Below are 18786 nucleotides of genomic sequence, written 5' to 3' on the forward strand. Positions count from 1 at the left end.
AAAATCTTCAAATTTTATGTATCAAAAACAAAAAAACATTATTTCTTTTATTAATATGTAGGGGGTATATCTCAGTGGCAGAGCATTTGACTGCAGATCAAGAGGTCCTTGGCTCAAATCCAAGTGCCCCCTGTAGTATGGTTTTCATAAAAATGTAACCTTTTTCACACCTTAAAATAATATAATTTAGACAGCTTATCCATATCAGGCTGAACTTGGCACAAGTTTTATTTAAACGTGACTTATGAAGTAAGTTTGCTTTCTTTCTATAAAGTTTAAATAAGAAAATTAAGGAATAAAATGGAAAATTCTTTCTTTTAAATAGTGATTAAAAAAATTATGTAAATCATTTCATTTAATACATCGGACTCTCTAAAACAAAGAGTCATTCTGTGTAATAAAAATACTTGAGTATTTTGTGTGCTTTATGCAATCATCAAAATCTTTTTTTTGGAAAGACTAAAGCACATCAGAGTAAAGGAAGTGCACCACAATGTAAAAGTTTCTAAAAATCTTCAAATTTTATGTATCAAAAACAAAAAAACATTATTTCTTTTATTAATATGTAGGGGGTATAACTCAGTGGCAGAGCATTTGACTGCAGATCAAGAGGTCCTTGGCTCAAATCCAAGTGCCCCCTGTAGTATGGTTTTCATAAAAATGTAACCTTTTTCACACCTTTCAATAATATCATTTAGACAGCTTATCCATATCAGGCTAAACTTAGCACAAGTTTTGTTTAAACGTGACTTATGAAGTAAATTTGCTTTCTTTCTATAAAGTTTAAATAAGAAAATTAAGGAATAAAATGGAAAATTCTTTCTTTTAAATAGTGATTAAAAAAATTATGTAAATCGTTTCATTTAATACATCGGACTCTCTAAAACAAAGAGTCATTCTGTGTAATAAAAATACTTGAGTATTTTGTGTGCTTTATGCAATCATCAAAGTCTTTTTTTTGGAAAGACTAAAGCACATCAGAGTAAAGGAAGTGCACCACAATGTAAAAGTTTCTAAAAATCTTCAAATTTTATGTATCAAAAACAAAAAAACATTATTTCTTTTATTAATATGTAGGGGGTATAGCTCAGTGGCAGAGCATTTGACTGCAGATCAAGAGGTCCTTGGTTCAAATCCGAGTGCCCCCTGTAGTATGGTTTTCATAAAAATGTAAGAATTTTCACACCTTTCAATAATATCATTTAGACAGCTTATCCATATCAGGCTGAACTTAGCACAAGTTTTGCTTAAACGTGACTTATGAAGTAAATTTGCTTTCTTTCTATAAAGTTTAAATAAGAAAATTAAGGAATAAAATGGAAAATTCTTTCTTTTAAATAGTGATTAAAAAAATTATGTAAATCGTTTCATTTAATACATCTAACTCTCTAAAACAAAGAGTCATTCTGTGTAATAAAAATTCTTGAGTATTTTCTGTGATTTATGCAATCATCAAAGTCTTTTTTTTGGAAAGACTAAAGCACATCAGAGTAAAGGAAGTGCACCACAATGTAAAAGTTTCTAAAAATCTTTAAATTTTATGTTTTAAAAACAGAAAAACATTATTTCTTTTATTAATATGTAGGGGTTATAGCTCAGTGGCAGAGGATTTGACTGCAGATCAAGAGGTCCTTGGTGCAAATCCGAGTGCCTCCTGTAGTATGGTTTTCATAAAAATGTAACAATTTTCACACCTTTTAATGATATCATTTAGACAGCTTATCCATATCAGGCTGAACTTAGCACAAGTTTTATTTAAACGTGACTTATGAAGTAAATTTGCTTTCTTTCTATAAAGTTTAAATAAGAAAATTAAGGAATAAAATGGAAAATTATTTCTTTTAAATAGTGATTAAAAAAAATATTTAAATCGTTTAATTTAATACATCGGACTCTCTAAAACAAAGAGTCATTCTGTGTAATAAAAATTCTTGAGTATTTTGTGTGCTTTATGCAATCATCAAAGTCTTTTTTGGAAAGACTAAAGCACATCAGAGTAAAGGAAGTGCACAACAATGTAAAAGTTTCTAAAAATATTCAAATTTTATATATCAAAAACAAAAAAACATTATTTCTTTTATTAGTATGTAGGGGGTATAACTCAGTGGCAGAGCATTTGACTGCAGATCAAGAGGTCCTTGGTTCAAATCCAAGTGCCCCCTGTAGTATGGTTTTCATAAAAATGTAACCTTTTTCACACCTTTCAATAATATCATTTAGACAGCTTATCCATATCAGGCTAAACTTAGCACAAGTTTTGTTTAAACGTGACTTATGAAGTAAATTTGCTTTCTTTCTATAAAGTTTAAATAAGAAAATTAAGGAATAAAATGGAAAATTCTTTATTTTAAATAGTGATTAAAAAAATTATGTAAATTGTTTCATTTAATACATCGGACTCTATAAAACAAAGAGTCATTCTGTGTAATAAAAATATTTGAGTATTTTGTGTGCTTTTTGCAATTATCAAAGTCTTTTTTTTGGAAAGACTAAAGCACATCAGAGTAAAGGAAGTGCACCACAATGTAAAAGTTTCTAAAAGTCTTTAAATTTTAAGTATCAAAAACAAAAAAAACATTATTTCTTTTATTAATATGTAGGGGGTATAGCTCAGTGTCAGAGCATTTGACTGCAGATCAAGAGGTCCTTGGTTCAAATGCGAGTGCCCCCTGTAGTATGGTTTATTTAAAAATGTAACAATTTTCACACCTTTCAATAATATCATTTAGACAGCGTATCCATATCAGGCTGAACTTAGCACAAGTTTTATTTAAACGTGACTTATGAAGTAAATTTGCTTTCTTTCTATAAAGTTTAAATAAGAAAATTAAGGAATAAAATGGAAAATTCTTTCTTTTAAATAGTGATTAAAAAAATTATGTAAATCTTTTAATTTATTACATCGGACTCTCTAAAACAAAGAGTCATTCTGTGTAATAAAAATTCTTGAGTATTTTGTGTGCTTTATGCAATCATCAAAGTCTTTTTTGGAAAGACTAAAGCACATCAGAGTAAAGGAAGTGCACCACAATGTAAAAGTTTCTAAAAATCTTCAAATTTTATGTATCAAAAACGAAAAAACATTATTTCTTTTATTAATATGTAGGGGGTATAGCTCAGTGGCAGAGCATTTGACTGCAGATCAAGAGGTCCTTGGCTCAAATCCAAGTTCCCCCTGTAGTATGGTTTTCATAAAAATGTAACCTTTTTCACACCTTTTAATAATATCATTTAGACAGCTTATCCATATCAGGCTGAACTTAGCACAAGTTTTGTTTAAACGTGACTTATGAAGTAAATTTGCTTTCTTTCTATAAAGTTTAAATAAGAAAATTAAGGAATAAAATGGAAAATTCTTTCTTTTAAATAGTGATTAAAAAAATTATGTAAATCGTTTCATTTAATACATCGGACTCTCTGAAACAAAGAGTCATTCTGTGTAATAAAAAATCTTGAGTATTTTGTGTGATTTATGCAATCATCAAAGTCTTTTTTTTGGAAAGACTAAAGCACATCAGAGTAAAGGAAGTGCACCACAATGTAAAAGTTTCTAAAAATCTTTAAATTTTATGTATCAAAAACAAAAAAACATTATTTCTTTTATTATTATGTAGGGGGTATAGCTCAGTGGCAGAGCATTTGACTGCAGATCAGGAGGTCCTTGGCTCAAATCCAAGTTCCCCCTGTAGTATGGTTTTCATAAAAATGTAACCTTTTTCACACCTTTCAATAATATAATTTAGACAGCTTATCCATGTCAGGCTGAACTTGGCACAAGTTTTATTTAAACGTGACTTATGAAGTAAGTTTGCTTTCTTTCTATAAAGTTTAAATAAGAAAATTAAGGAATAAAATGGAAAATTCTTTCTTTTAAATAGTGATTAAAAAAATTATGTAAATCATTTCATTTAATACATCGGACTCTCTAAAACAAAGAGTCATTCTGTGTAATAAAAATTCTTGAGTATTTTGTGTGCTTTATGCAATCATCAAAGTCTTTTTTTGGAAAGACTAAAGCACATCAGAGTAAAGGAAGTGCACCACAATGTAAAAGTTTCTAAAAATCTTCAAATTTTAGTATCAAATACAAAAAAACATTATTTCTTTTATTAATATGTAGGGGGTATAACTCAGTGGCAGAGCATTTGACTGCAGATCAAGAGGTCCTTGGCTCAAATCCAAGTGCCCCCTGTAGTATGGTTTTCATAAAAATGTAACCTTTTTCACACCTTTCAATAATATCATTTAGACAGCTTATCCATATCAGGCTAAACTTAGCACAAGTTTTGTTTAAACATGACTTATGAAGTAAATTTGCTTTCTTTCTATAAAGTTTAAATAAGAAAATTAAGGAATAAAATGGAAAATTCTTTCTTTTAAATAGTGATTAAAAAAATTATGTAAATCGTTTCATTTAATACATCGGACTCTCTAAAACAAAGAGTCATTCTGTGTAATAAAAATACTTGAGTATTTTGTGTGCTTTATGCAATCATCAAAGTCTTTTTTTTGGAAAGACTAAAGCACATCAGAGTAAAGGAAGTGCACCACAATGTAAAAGTTTCTAAAAATCTTCAAATTTTATGTATCAAAAACAAAAAAACATTATTTCTTTTATTAATATGTAGGGGGTATAGCTCAGTGGCAGAGCATTTGACTGCAGATCAAGAGGTCCTTGGTTCAAATCCGAGTGCCCCCTGTAGTATGGTTTTCATAAAAATGTAACAATTTTCACACCTTTCAATAATATCATTTAGACAGCTTATCCATATCAGGCTGAACTTAGCACAAGTTTTGTTTAAACGTAACTTATGAAGTAAATTTGCTTTCTTTTTATAAAGTTTAAATAAGAAAATTAAGGAATAAAATGGAAAATTCTTTCTTTTAAATAGTGATTAAAAAAATTATGTAAATCGTTTCATTTAATACATCGGACTCTCTAAAACAAAGAGTCATTCTGTGTAATAAAAATTCTTGAGTATTTTGTGTGATTTATGCAATCATCAAAGTCTTTTTTTTGGAAAGACTAAAGCACATCAGAGTAAAGGAAGTGCACCACAATGTAAAAGTTTCTAAAAATCTTTAAATTTTAAGTATCAAAAACAAAAAAAACATTATTTCTTTTATTAATATGTAGGGGGTATAGCTCAGTGGCAGAGCATTTGACTGCAGATCAAGAGGTCCTTGGTTCAAATGCGAGTGCCCCTTGTAGTATGGTTTTCATAGAAATGTAACAATTTTCACACCTTTCAATAATATCATTTAGACAGCGTATCCATATCAGGCTTAACTTAGCACAAGTTTTATTTAAACGTGACTTATGAAGTAAATTTGCTTTCTTTCTATACAGTTTAAATAAGAAAATTAAGGAATAAAATGGAAAATTCTTTCTTTTAAATAGTGATTAAAAAAATTATGTAAATCGTTTCATTTAATACATCAGACTCTCTAAAACAAAGAGTCATTCTGTGTAATAAAAATTCTTGAGTATTTTGTGTGATTTATGCAATTATCAAAGTCTTTTTTTTGGAAAGACTAAAGCACATCAGAGTAAAGGAAGTGCACCACAATGTAAAAGTTTCTAAAAATCTTTAAATTTTATGTATCAAAAACAAAAAAACATTATTTCTTTTATTAATATGTAGGGGGTATAGCTCAGTGGCAGAGCATTTGACTGCAGATTAAGAGGTCCTTGGTTCAAATCTGAGTGCCCCCTGTAATATGGTTTTCATAAAAATGTAAAAATGTTCACACCTTTCAATAATATCATTTAGACAGCGTATCCATATCAGGCTTAACTTAGCACAAGTTTTATTTAAACGTGACTTATGAAGTAAATTTGCTTTCTTTCTATAAAGTTTAAATAAGAAAATTAAGGAATAAAATGGAAAATTCTTTCTTTTAAATAGTGATTAAAAAAATTATGTAAATCGTTTAATTTAATACATCGGACTCTCTAAAACAAAGAGTCATTCTGTGTAATAAAAATTCTTGAGTATTTTGTGTGCTTTATGCAATCATCAAAGTCTTTTTTGGAAAAACTAAAGCACATCAGAGTAAAGGAAGTGCACCACAATGTAAAAGTTTCTAAAAATCTTCAAATTTTATGTATCAAAAACAAAAAAACATTATTTCTTTTATTAATATGTAGGGGGTATAGCTCAGTGGCAGAGCATTTGACTGCAGATCAAGAGGTCCTTGGCTCAAATCCAAGTGCCCCCTGTAGTATGGTTTTCATAAAAATGTAACCTTTTTTACACCTTTTAATAATATCATTTAGACAGCTTATCCATATCAGGCTGAACTTAGCACAAGTTTTGTTTAAACGTGACTTATGAAGTAAATTTGCTTTCTTTCTATAAAGTTTAAATAAGAAAATTAAGGAATAAAATGGAAAATTCTTTCTTTTAAATAGTGATTAAAAAAATTATGTAAATCGTTTCATTTAATACATCGGACTCTCTGAAACAAAGAGTCATTCTGTGTAATAAAAATTCTTGAGTATTTTGTGTGATTTATGCAATCATCAAAGTCTTTTTTTTGGAAAGACTAAAGCACATCAGAGTAAAGGAAGTGCACCACAATGTAAAAGTTTCTAAAAATCTTTAAATTTTAAGTATCAAAAACAAAAAAAACATTATTTCTTTTATTAATATGTAGGGGGTATAGCTCAGTGGCAGAGCATTTGACTGCAGATCAAGAGGTCCTTGGTTCAAATGCGAGTGCCCCCTGTAGTATGGTTTTCATAGAAATGTAACAATTTTCACACCTTTCAATAATATCATTTAGACAGCGTATCCATATCAGGCTTAACTTAGCACAAGTTTTATTTAAACGTGACTTATGAAGTAAATTTGCTTTCTTTCTATAAAGTTTAAATAAGAAAATTAAGGAATAAAATGGAAAATTCTTTCTTTTAAATAGTGATTAAAAAAATTATGTAAATCGTTTAATTTAATACATCGGACTCTCTAAAACAAAGAGTCATTCTGTGTAATAAAAATTCTTGAGTATTTTGTGTGCTTTATGCAATCATCAAAGTCTTTTTTGGAAAGACTAAAGCACATCAGAGTAAAGGAAGTGCACCACAATGTAAAAGTTTCTAAAAATCTTCAAATTTTATGTATCAAAAACAAAAAAACATTATTTCTTTTATTAATATGTAGGGGGTATAGCTCAGTGGCAGAGCATTTGACTGCAGATCAAGAGGTCCTTGGCTCAAATCCAAGTGCCCCCTGTAGTATGGTTTTCATAAAAATGTAACCTTTTTCACACCTTTTAATAATATCATTTAGACAGCTTATCCATATCAGGCTGAACTTAGCACAAGTTTTGTTTAAACGTGACTTATGAAGTAAATTTGCTTTCTTTCTATAAAGTTTAAATAAGAAAATTAAGGAATAAAATGGAAAATTCTTTCTTTTAAATAGTGATTAAAAAAATTATGTAAATCGTTTCATTTAATACATCAGACTCTCTGAAACAAAGAGTCATTCTGTGTAATAAAAATTCTTGAGTATTTTGTGTGATTTATGCAATCATCAAAGTCTTTTTTTTGGAAAGACTAAAGCACATCAGAGTAAAGGAAGTGCACCACAATGTAAAAGTTTCTAAAAATCTTTAAATTTTATGTATCAAAAACAAAAAAACATTATTTCTTTTATTAATATGTAGGGGGTATAGCTCAGTTGCAGAGCATTTGACTGCAGATTAAGAGGTCCTTGGTTCAAATCTGAGTGCCCCCTGTAATATGGTTTTCATAAAAATGTAACAATTTTCACACCTTTCAATAATATCATTTAGACAGCTTATCCATATCAGGCTGAACTTAGCACAAGTTTTATTTAAACGTGACTTATGAAGTAAGTTTGGTTTCTTTCTATAAAGTTTAAATAAGAAAATTAAGGAATAAAATGGAAAATTCTTTCTTTTAAATAGTGATTAAAAAAATTATGTAAATCATTTCATTTAATACATCGGACTCTCTAAAACAAAGAGACATTCTGTGTAATAAAAATTCTTGAGTATTTTGTGTGCTTTATGCAATCATCAAAGTCTTTTTTGGAAAGACTAAAGCACATCAGAGTAAAGGAAGTGCACCACAATGTAAAAGTTTCTAAAAATCTTCAAATTTTATGTATCAAAAACAAAAAAACATTATTTCTTTTATTAATATGTAGGGGGTATATCTCAGTGGCAGAGCATTTGACTGCGGATCAAGAGGTCTTTGGCTCAAATCCAAGTGCCCCCTGTAGTATGGTTTTCATAAAAATGTAACCTTTTTCACACCTTTCAATAATATCATTTAGACAGCTTATCCATATCAGGCTAAACTTAGCACAAGTTTTGTTTAAACGTGACTTATGAAGTAAATTTGCTTTCTTTCTATAAAGTTTAAATAAGAAAATTAAGGAATAAAATGGAAAATTCTTTCTTTTAAATAGTGATTAAAAAAATTATGTAAATCGTTTCATTTAATACATCTAACTCTCTAAAACAAAGAGTCATTCTGTGTAATAAAAATCCTTGAGTATTTTCTGTGATTTATGCAATCATCAAAGTCTTTTTTTTGGAAAGACTAAAGCACATCAGAGTAAAGGAAGTGCACCACAATGTAAAAGTTTCTAAAAATCTTTAAATTGTATGTATCAAAAACAAAAAAACATTATTGCTTTTATTAATATGTAGGGGGTATAGCTCAGTGGCAGAGCATTTGACTGCAGATCAAGAGGTCCTTGGCTCAAATCCAAGTGCCCCCTGTAGTATGGTTTTCATAAAAATGTAACCTTTTTCACACCTTTCAATAATATCATTTAGACAGCTTATCCATATCAGGCTGAACTTAGCACAAGTTTTGTTTAAACGTGACTTATGAAGTAAATTTGCTTTCTTTTTATAAAGTTTAAATAAGAAAATTAAGGAATAAAATGGAAAATTCTTTCTTTTAAATAGTGATTAAAAAAATTATGTAAATCGTTTCATTTAATACATCGGACTCTCTAAAACAAAGAGTCATTCTGTGTAATAAAAATTCTTGAGTATTTTGTGTGATTCATGCAATCATCAAAGTCTTTTTTTTGGAAAGACTAAAGCACATCAGAGTAAAGGAAGTGCACCACAATGTAAAAGTTTCTAAAAATCTTTAAATTTTAAGTATCAAAAACAAAAAAAACATTATTTCTTTTATTAATATGTAGGGGGTATAGCTCAGTGGCAGAGCATTTGACTGCAGATCAAGAGGTCCTTGGTTCAAATGCGAGTGCCCCTTGTAGTATGGTTTTCATAGAAATGTAACAATTTTCACACCTTTCAATAATATCATTTAGACAGCGTATCCATATCAGGCTTAACTTAGCACAAGTTTTATTTAAACGTGACTTATGAAGTAAATTTGCTTTCTTTCTATACAGTTTAAATAAGAAAATTAAGGAATAAAATGGAAAATTCTTTCTTTTAAATAGTGATTAAAAAAATTATGTAAATCGTTTCATTTAATACATCGGACTCTCTAAAACAAAGAGTCATTCTGTGTAATAAAAATTCTTGAGTATTTTGTGTGATTCATGCAATCATCAAAGTCTTTTTTTTGGAAAGACTAAAGCACATCAGAGTAAAGGAAGTGCACCACAATGTAAAAGTTTCTAAAAATCTTTAAATTTTAAGTATCAAAAACAAAAAAAACATTATTTCTTTTATTAATATGTAGGGGGTATAGCTCAGTGGCAGAGCATTTGACTGCAGATCAAGAGGTCCTTGGTTCAAATGCGAGTGCCCCTTGTAGTATGGTTTTCATAGAAATGTAACAATTTTCACACCTTTCAATAATATCATTTAGACAGCGTATCCATATCAGGCTTAACTTAGCACAAGTTTTATTTAAACGTGACTTATGAAGTAAATTTGCTTTCTTTCTATACAGTTTAAATAAGAAAATTAAGGAATAAAATGGAAAATTCTTTCTTTTAAATAGTGATTAAAAAAATTATGTAAATCGTTTCATTTAATACATCGGACTCTCTAAAACAAAGAGTCATTCTGTGTAATAAAAATTCTTGAGTATTTTGTGTGATTTATGCAATTATCAAAGTCTTTTTTTTGGAAAGACTAAAGCACATCAGAGTAAAGGAAGTGCACCACAATGTAAAAGTTTCTAAAAATCTTTAAATTTTATGTATCAAAAACAAAAAAACATTATTTCTTTTATTAATATGTAGGGGGTATAGCTCAGTGGCAGAGCATTTGACTGCAGATTAAGAGGTCCTTGGTTCAAATCTGAGTGCCCCCTGTAATATGGTTTTCATAAAAATGTAAAAATGTTCACACCTTTCAATAATATCATTTAGACAGCGTATCCATATCAGGCTTAACTTAGCACAAGTTTTATTTAAACGTGACTTATGAAGTAAATTTGCTTTCTTTCTATAAAGTTTAAATAAGAAAATTAAGGAATAAAATGGAAAATTCTTTCTTTTAAATAGTGATTAAAAAAATTATGTAAATCGTTTAATTTAATACATCGGACTCTCTAAAACAAAGAGTCATTCTGTGTAATAAAAATTCTTGAGTATTTTGTGTGCTTTATGCAATCATCAAAGTCTTTTTTGGAAAAACTAAAGCACATCAGAGTAAAGGAAGTGCACCACAATGTAAAAGTTTCTAAAAATCTTCAAATTTTATGTATCAAAAACAAAAAAACATTATTTCTTTTATTAATATGTAGGGGGTATAGCTCAGTGGCAGAGCATTTGACTGCAGATCAAGAGGTCCTTGGCTCAAATCCAAGTGCCCCCTGTAGTATGGTTTTCATAAAAATGTAACCTTTTTTACACCTTTTAATAATATCATTTAGACAGCTTATCCATATCAGGCTGAACTTAGCACAAGTTTTGTTTAAACGTGACTTATGAAGTAAATTTGCTTTCTTTCTATAAAGTTTAAATAAGAAAATTAAGGAATAAAATGGAAAATTCTTTCTTTTAAATAGTGATTAAAAAAATTATGTAAATCGTTTCATTTAATACATCGGACTCTCTGAAACAAAGAGTCATTCTGTGTAATAAAAATTCTTGAGTATTTTGTGTGATTTATGCAATCATCAAAGTCTTTTTTTTGGAAAGACTAAAGCACATCAGAGTAAAGGAAGTGCACCACAATGTAAAAGTTTCTAAAAATCTTTAAATTTTAAGTATCAAAAACAAAAAAAACATTATTTCTTTTATTAATATGTAGGGGGTATAGCTCAGTGGCAGAGCATTTGACTGCAGATCAAGAGGTCCTTGGTTCAAATGCGAGTGCCCCCTGTAGTATGGTTTTCATAGAAATGTAACAATTTTCACACCTTTCAATAATATCATTTAGACAGCGTATCCATATCAGGCTTAACTTAGCACAAGTTTTATTTAAACGTGACTTATGAAGTAAATTTGCTTTCTTTCTATAAAGTTTAAATAAGAAAATTAAGGAATAAAATGGAAAATTCTTTCTTTTAAATAGTGATTAAAAAAATTATGTAAATCGTTTAATTTAATACATCGGACTCTCTAAAACAAAGAGTCATTCTGTGTAATAAAAATTCTTGAGTATTTTGTGTGCTTTATGCAATCATCAAAGTCTTTTTTGGAAAGACTAAAGCACATCAGAGTAAAGGAAGTGCACCACAATGTAAAAGTTTCTAAAAATCTTCAAATTTTATGTATCAAAAACAAAAAAACATTATTTCTTTTATTAATATGTAGGGGGTATAGCTCAGTGGCAGAGCATTTGACTGCAGATCAAGAGGTCCTTGGCTCAAATCCAAGTGCCCCCTGTAGTATGGTTTTCATAAAAATGTAACCTTTTTCACACCTTTTAATAATATCATTTAGACAGCTTATCCATATCAGGCTGAACTTAGCACAAGTTTTGTTTAAACGTGACTTATGAAGTAAATTTGCTTTCTTTCTATAAAGTTTAAATAAGAAAATTAAGGAATAAAATGGAAAATTCTTTCTTTTAAATAGTGATTAAAAAAATTATGTAAATCGTTTCATTTAATACATCAGACTCTCTGAAACAAAGAGTCATTCTGTGTAATAAAAATTCTTGAGTATTTTGTGTGATTTATGCAATCATCAAAGTCTTTTTTTTGGAAAGACTAAAGCACATCAGAGTAAAGGAAGTGCACAACAATGTAAAAGTTTCTAAAAATCTTTAAATTTTATGTATCAAAAACAAAAAAACATTATTTCTTTTATTAATATGTAGGGGGTATAGCTCAGTTGCAGAGCATTTGACTGCAGATTAAGAGGTCCTTGGTTCAAATCTGAGTGCCCCCTGTAATATGGTTTTCATAAAAATGTAACAATTTTCACACCTTTCAATAATATCATTTAGACAGCTTATCCATATCAGGCTGAACTTAGCACAAGTTTTATTTAAACGTGACTTATGAAGTAAGTTTGGTTTCTTTCTATAAAGTTTAAATAAGAAAATTAAGGAATAAAATGGAAAATTCTTTCTTTTAAATAGTGATTAAAAAAATTATGTAAATCATTTCATTTAATACATCGGACTCTCTAAAACAAAGAGACATTCTGTGTAATAAAAATTCTTGAGTATTTTGTGTGCTTTATGCAATCATCAAAGTCTTTTTTGGAAAGACTAAAGCACATCAGAGTAAAGGAAGTGCACCACAATGTAAAAGTTTCTAAAAATCTTCAAATTTTATGTATCAAAAACAAAAAAACATTATTTCTTTTATTAATATGTAGGGGGTATATCTCAGTGGCAGAGCATTTGACTGCGGATCAAGAGGTCTTTGGCTCAAATCCAAGTGCCCCCTGTAGTATGGTTTTCATAAAAATGTAACCTTTTTCACACCTTTCAATAATATCATTTAGACAGCTTATCCATATCAGGCTAAACTTAGCACAAGTTTTGTTTAAACGTGACTTATGAAGTAAATTTGCTTTCTTTCTATAAAGTTTAAATAAGAAAATTAAGGAATAAAATGGAAAATTCTTTCTTTTAAATAGTGATTAAAAAAATTATGTAAATCGTTTCATTTAATACATCTAACTCTCTAAAACAAAGAGTCATTCTGTGTAATAAAAATCCTTGAGTATTTTCTGTGATTTATGCAATCATCAAAGTCTTTTTTTTGGAAAGACTAAAGCACATCAGAGTAAAGGAAGTGCACCACAATGTAAAAGTTTCTAAAAATCTTTAAATTTTATGTATCAAAAACAAAAAAACATTATTGCTTTTATTAATATGTAGGGGGTATAGCTCAGTGGCAGAGCATTTGACTGCAGATCAAGAGGTCCTTGGCTCAAATCCAAGTGCCCCCTGTAGTATGGTTTTCATAAAAATGTAACCTTTTTCACACCTTTCAATAATATCATTTAGACAGCTTATCCATATCAGGCTGAACTTAGCACAAGTTTTGTTTAAACGTGACTTATGAAGTAAATTTGCTTTCTTTTTATAAAGTTTAAATAAGAAAATTAAGGAATAAAATGGAAAATTCTTTCTTTTAAATAGTGATTAAAAAAATTATGTAAATCGTTTCATTTAATACATCGGACTCTCTAAAACAAAGAGTCATTCTGTGTAATAAAAATTCTTGAGTATTTTGTGTGATTCATGCAATCATCAAAGTCTTTTTTTTGGAAAGACTAAAGCACATCAGAGTAAAGGAAGTGCACCACAATGTAAAAGTTTCTAAAAATCTTTAAATTTTATGTATCAAAAACAAAAAAACATTATTTCTTTTATTAATATGTAGGGGGTATAACTCAGTGGCAGAGCATTTGACTGCAGATCAAGAGGTCCTTGGTTCAAATCCGAGTGCCCCCTGTAGTAAGGTTTTCATAAAAATGTAAAAATGTTCACACCTTTCAATAATATCATTTAGACAGCTTATCCATATCAGGCTGAACTTAGCACAAGTTTTGTTTAAACGTGACTTATGAAGTAAATTTGCTTTCTTTCTATAAAGTTTAAATAAGAAAATTAAGGAATAAAATGGAAAATTCTTTCTTTTAAATAGTGATTAAAAAAATTATGTAAATCGTTTCATTTAATACATCTAACTCTTTAAAACAAAGAGTCATTCTGTGTAATAAAAATTCTTGAGTATTTTCTGTGATTTATGCAATCATCAAAGTCTTTTTTTTGGAAAGACTAAAGCACATCAGAGTAAAGGAAGTGCACCACAATGTAAAAGTTTCTAAAAATCTTTAAATTTTATGTATCAAAAACAAAAAACATTATTGCTTTTATTAATATGTAGGGGGTATAGCTCAGTGGCAGAGCATTTGACTGCAGATCAAGAGGTCCTTGGCTCAAATCCAAGTGCCCCCTGTAGTATGGTTTTCATAAAAATGTAACCTTTTTCACACCTTTCAATAATATCATTTAGACAGCTTATCCATATCAGGCTTAACTTAGCACAAGTTTTATTTAAACGTGACTTATGAAGTAAATTTGCTTTCTTTCTATAAAGTTTAAATAAGAAAATTAAGGAATAAAATGGAAAATTCTTTCTTTTAAATAGTGATTAAAAAAATTATGTAAATCGTTTCATTTAATACATCGGACTCTCTAAAACAAAGAGTCATTCTGTGTAATAAAAATTCTTGAGTATTTTGTGTGATTTATGCAATCATCAAAGTCTTTTTTTTGGAAAGACAAAAGCACATCAGAGTAAAGGAAGTGCACCACAATGTAAAAGTTTCTAAAAATCTTTAAATTTTATGTATCAAAAACAAAAAAACGTTATTTCTTTTATTAATATGTAGGGGGTATAGCTCAGTGGCAGAGCATTTGACTGCAGATCAAGAGGTCCTTGGTTCAAATCCGAGTGCCCCCTGTAGTATGGTTTTCATAAAAATGTAACAATTTTCACACCTTTCAATAATATCATTTAGACAGCTTATCCATATCAGGCTGAACTTAGCACAAGTTTTGTTTAAACGTGACTTATGAAGTAAATTTGCTTTCTTTCTATAAAGTTTAAATAAGAAAATTAAGGAATAAAATGGAAAATTCTTTCTTTTAAATAGTGATTAAAAAAATTATGTATATCGTTTCATTTAATACATCGGACTCTCTAAAACAAAGAGTCATTCTGTGTAATAAAAATTCTTGAGTATTTTGTGTGCTTTATGCAATCATCAAAGTCTTTTTTGGAAAGACTAAAGCACATCAGAGTAAAGGAAGTGCACCACAATGTAAATGTTTCTAAAAATCTTCAAATTTTATGTATCAAAAACAAAAAAACATTATTTCTTTTATTAACATGTAGGGGGTGTAGCTCAGTGGCAGAGCATTTGACTGCAGATCAAGAGGTCCTTGGCTCAAATCCAAGTGCCCCCTGTAGTATGGTTTTCATAAAAATGTAACAATTTTCACACCTTTCAATAATATCATTTAGACAGCTTATCCATATCAGGCTGAACTTAGCACAAGTTTGTTTTAAACGTGACTTATGAAGTAAATTTGCTTTCTTTCTATAAAGTTTAAATAAAAAAATTAAGGCATAAAATGGAAAATTCTTTCTTTTAAATAGTGATTAAATAAATTGTGTAAATCGTTTCATTTAATACATCGGACTCTCTAAAACAAAGAGTCATTCTGTGTAATAAAAATTCTTGAGTATTTTGTGTGATTCATGCAATCATCAAAGTCTTTTTTTTGGAAAGACTAAAGCACATCAGAGTAAAGGAAGTGCACCACAATGTAACAGTTTCTAAAAATCTTTAAATTTTATGTATCAAAAACAAAAAAACATTATTTCTTTTATTAATATGTAGGGGGTATAACTCAGTGGCAGAGCATTTGACTGCAGATCAAGAGGTCCTTGGTTCAAATCCGAGTGCCCCCTGTAGTATGGTTTTCATAAAAATGTAAAAATTTTCACACCTTTCAATAATATCATTTAGACAGCTTATCCATATCAGGCTGAACTTAGCACAAGTTTTGTTTAAACGTGACTTATGAAGTAAATTTGCTTTCTTTCTATAAAGTTTAAATAAGAAAATTAAGGAATAAAATGGAAAATTCTTTCTTTTAAATAGTGATTAAAAAAATTATGTAAATCGTTTCATTTAATACATCTAACTCTCTAAAACAAAGAGTCATTCTGTGTAATAAAAATTCTTGAGTATTTTCTGTGATTTATGCAATCATCAAAGTCTTTTTTTTGGAAAGACTAAAGCACATCAGAGTAAAGGAAGTGCACCACAATGTAAAAGTTTCTAAAAATCTTTAAATTTTATGTATCAAAAACAAAAAAACATTATTGCTTTTATTAATATGTAGGGGGTATAGCTCAGTGGCAGAGCATTTGACTGCAGATCAAGAGGTCCTTGGCTCAAATCCAAGTGCCCCCTGTAGTATGGTTTTCATAAAAATGTAACCTTTTTCACACCTTTCAATAATATCATTTAGACAGCTTATCCATATCAGGCTGAACTTAGCACAAGTTTTGTTTAAACGTGACTTATGAAGTAAATTTGCTTTCTTTCTATAAAGTTTAAATAAGAAAATTAAGGAATAAAATGGAAAATTCTTTCTTTTAAATAGTGATTAAAAAAATTATGTAAATCATTTCATTTAATACATCGGACTCTCTAAAACAAAGAGACATTCTGTGTAATAAAAATTCTTGAGTATTTTGTGTGCTTTATGCAATCATCAAAGTCTTTTTTGGAAAGACTAAAGCACATCAGAGTAAAGGAAGTGCACCACAATGTAAAAGTTTCTAAAAATCTTCAAATTTTATGTATCAAAAACAAAAAAACGTTATTTCTTTTATTAATATGTAGGGGGTATAGCTCAGTGGCAGAGCATTTGACTGCAGATCAAGAGGTCCTTGGTTCAAATCCGAGTGCCCCCTGTAGTATGGTTTTCATAAAAATGTAACAATTTTCACACCTTTCAATAATATCATTTAGACAGCTTATCCATATCAGGCTGAACTTAGCACAAGTTTTGTTTAAACGTGACTTATGAAGTAAATTTGCTTTCTTTCTATAAAGTTTAAATAAGAAAATTAAGGAATAAAATGGAAAATTCTTTCTTTTAAATAGTGATTAAAAAAATTATGTATATCGTTTCATTTAATACATCGGACTCTCTAAAACAAAGAGTCATTCTGTGTAATAAAAATTCTTGAGTATTTTGTGTGCTTTATGCAATCATCAAAGTCTTTTTTGGAAAGACTAAAGCACATCAGAGTAAAGGAAGTGCACCACAATGTAAAAGTTTCTAAAAATCTTCAAATTTTATGTATCAAAAACAAAAAAACATTATTTCTTTTATTAATATGTAGGGGGTATATCTCAGTGGCAGAGCATTTGACTGCGGATCAAGAGGTCTTTGGCTCAAATCCAAGTGCCCCCTGTAGTATGGTTTTCATAAAAATGTAACCTTTTTCACACCTTTCAATAATATCATTTAGACAGCTTATCCATATCAGGCTAAACTTAGCACAAGTTTTGTTTAAACGTGACTTATGAAGTAAATTTGCTTTCTTTCTATAAAGTTTAAATAAGAAAATTAAGGAATAAAATGGAAAATTCTTTCTTTTAAATAGTGATTAAAAAAATTATGTAAATCGTTTCATTTAATACATCTAACTCTCTAAAACAAAGAGTCATTCTGTGTAATAAAAATCCTTGAGTATTTTCTGTGATTTATGCAATCATCAAAGTCTTTTTTTTGGAAAGACTAAAGCACATCAGAGTAAAGGAAGTGCACCACAATGTAAAAGTTTCTAAAAATCTTTAAATTTTATGTATCAAAAACAAAAAAACATTATTGCTTTTATTAATATGTAGGGGGTATAACTCAGTGGCAGAGCATTTGACTGCAGATCAAGAGGTCCTTGGTTCAAATCCGAGTGCCCCCTGTAGTAAGGTTTTCATAAAAATGTAAAAATTTTCACACCTTTCAATAATATCATTTAGACAGCTTATCCATATCAGGCTGAACTTAGCACAAGTTTTGTTTAAACGTGACTTATGAAGTAAATTTGCTTTCTTTCTATAAAGTTTAAATAAGAAAATTAAGGAATAAAATGGAAAATTCTTTCTTTTAAATAGTGATTAAAAAAATTATGTAAATCGTTTCATTTAATACATCTAACTCTTTAAAACAAAGAGTCATTCTGTGTAATAAAAATTCTTGAGTATTTTCTGTGATTTATGCAATCATCAAAGTCTTTTTTTTGGAAAGACTAAAGCACATCAGAGTAAAGGAAGTGCACCACAATGTAAAAGTTTCTAAAAATCTTTAAATTTTATGTATCAAAAACAAAAAACATTATTGCTTTTATTAATATGTAGGGGGTATAGCTCAGTGGCAGAGCATTTGACTGCAGATCAAGAGGTCCTTGGCTCAAATCCAAGTGCCCCCTGTAGTATGGTTTTCATAAAAATGTAACCTTTTTCACACCTTTCAATAATATCATTTAGACAGCTTATCCATATCAGGCTTAACTTAGCACAAGTTTTATTTAAACGTGACTTATGAAGTAAATTTGCTTTCTTTCTATAAAGTTTAAATAAGAAAATTAAGGAATAAAATGGAAAATTCTTTCTTTTAAATAGTGATTAAAAAAATTATGTAAATCGTTTCATTTAATACATCGGACTCTCTAAAACAAAGAGTCATTCTGTGTAATAAAAATTCTTGAGTATTTTGTGTGATTTATGCAATCATCAAAGTCTTTTTTTTGGAAAGACAAAAGCACATCAGAGTAAAGGAAGTGCACCACAATGTAAAAGTTTCTAAAAATCTTTA

General features: G+C 28.8%; 13 non-coding genes across 13 annotated transcripts; all 13 read left to right on the plus strand.

The window, feature by feature from the left end:
* Window positions 1-1076: 1076 nt before the first annotated feature.
* TRNAC-GCA (transfer RNA cysteine (anticodon GCA)) lies at window positions 1077-1148 on the plus strand. Its single transcript has one exon. It is a non-coding gene; the product is annotated as a tRNA-Cys (tRNA).
* Window positions 1149-4627: 3479 nt separating this feature from the next.
* TRNAC-GCA (transfer RNA cysteine (anticodon GCA)) lies at window positions 4628-4699 on the plus strand. The gene has a single exon. It is a non-coding gene; the product is annotated as a tRNA-Cys (tRNA).
* Window positions 4700-6150: 1451 nt separating this feature from the next.
* TRNAC-GCA (transfer RNA cysteine (anticodon GCA)) lies at window positions 6151-6222 on the plus strand. Its single transcript has one exon. It is a non-coding gene; the product is annotated as a tRNA-Cys (tRNA).
* A 943-nt stretch (window positions 6223-7165) lies between these two features.
* TRNAC-GCA (transfer RNA cysteine (anticodon GCA)) lies at window positions 7166-7237 on the plus strand. Its single transcript has one exon. It is a non-coding gene; the product is annotated as a tRNA-Cys (tRNA).
* Window positions 7238-8687: 1450 nt separating this feature from the next.
* TRNAC-GCA (transfer RNA cysteine (anticodon GCA)) lies at window positions 8688-8759 on the plus strand. Its single transcript has one exon. It is a non-coding gene; the product is annotated as a tRNA-Cys (tRNA).
* A 1960-nt stretch (window positions 8760-10719) lies between these two features.
* On the plus strand, window positions 10720-10791 carry TRNAC-GCA (transfer RNA cysteine (anticodon GCA)). The gene has a single exon. It is a non-coding gene; the product is annotated as a tRNA-Cys (tRNA).
* Window positions 10792-11734: 943 nt separating this feature from the next.
* On the plus strand, window positions 11735-11806 carry TRNAC-GCA (transfer RNA cysteine (anticodon GCA)). Its single transcript has one exon. It is a non-coding gene; the product is annotated as a tRNA-Cys (tRNA).
* Window positions 11807-13256: 1450 nt separating this feature from the next.
* TRNAC-GCA (transfer RNA cysteine (anticodon GCA)) lies at window positions 13257-13328 on the plus strand. Its single transcript has one exon. It is a non-coding gene; the product is annotated as a tRNA-Cys (tRNA).
* Window positions 13329-14271: 943 nt separating this feature from the next.
* TRNAC-GCA (transfer RNA cysteine (anticodon GCA)) lies at window positions 14272-14343 on the plus strand. The gene has a single exon. It is a non-coding gene; the product is annotated as a tRNA-Cys (tRNA).
* Window positions 14344-14779: 436 nt separating this feature from the next.
* On the plus strand, window positions 14780-14851 carry TRNAC-GCA (transfer RNA cysteine (anticodon GCA)). Its single transcript has one exon. It is a non-coding gene; the product is annotated as a tRNA-Cys (tRNA).
* A 1450-nt stretch (window positions 14852-16301) lies between these two features.
* Window positions 16302-16373, plus strand: TRNAC-GCA (transfer RNA cysteine (anticodon GCA)). The gene has a single exon. It is a non-coding gene; the product is annotated as a tRNA-Cys (tRNA).
* Window positions 16374-16807: 434 nt separating this feature from the next.
* On the plus strand, window positions 16808-16879 carry TRNAC-GCA (transfer RNA cysteine (anticodon GCA)). The gene has a single exon. It is a non-coding gene; the product is annotated as a tRNA-Cys (tRNA).
* A 1449-nt stretch (window positions 16880-18328) lies between these two features.
* TRNAC-GCA (transfer RNA cysteine (anticodon GCA)) lies at window positions 18329-18400 on the plus strand. The gene has a single exon. It is a non-coding gene; the product is annotated as a tRNA-Cys (tRNA).
* The last annotated feature ends 386 nt before the right edge of the window (window positions 18401-18786 follow it).

This window comes from Anomaloglossus baeobatrachus, chromosome 1 (assembly GCF_048569485.1).
Source record: "Anomaloglossus baeobatrachus isolate aAnoBae1 chromosome 1, aAnoBae1.hap1, whole genome shotgun sequence".
In the NCBI taxonomy this organism is placed as follows: Eukaryota; Metazoa; Chordata; class Amphibia; order Anura; family Aromobatidae; genus Anomaloglossus; species Anomaloglossus baeobatrachus.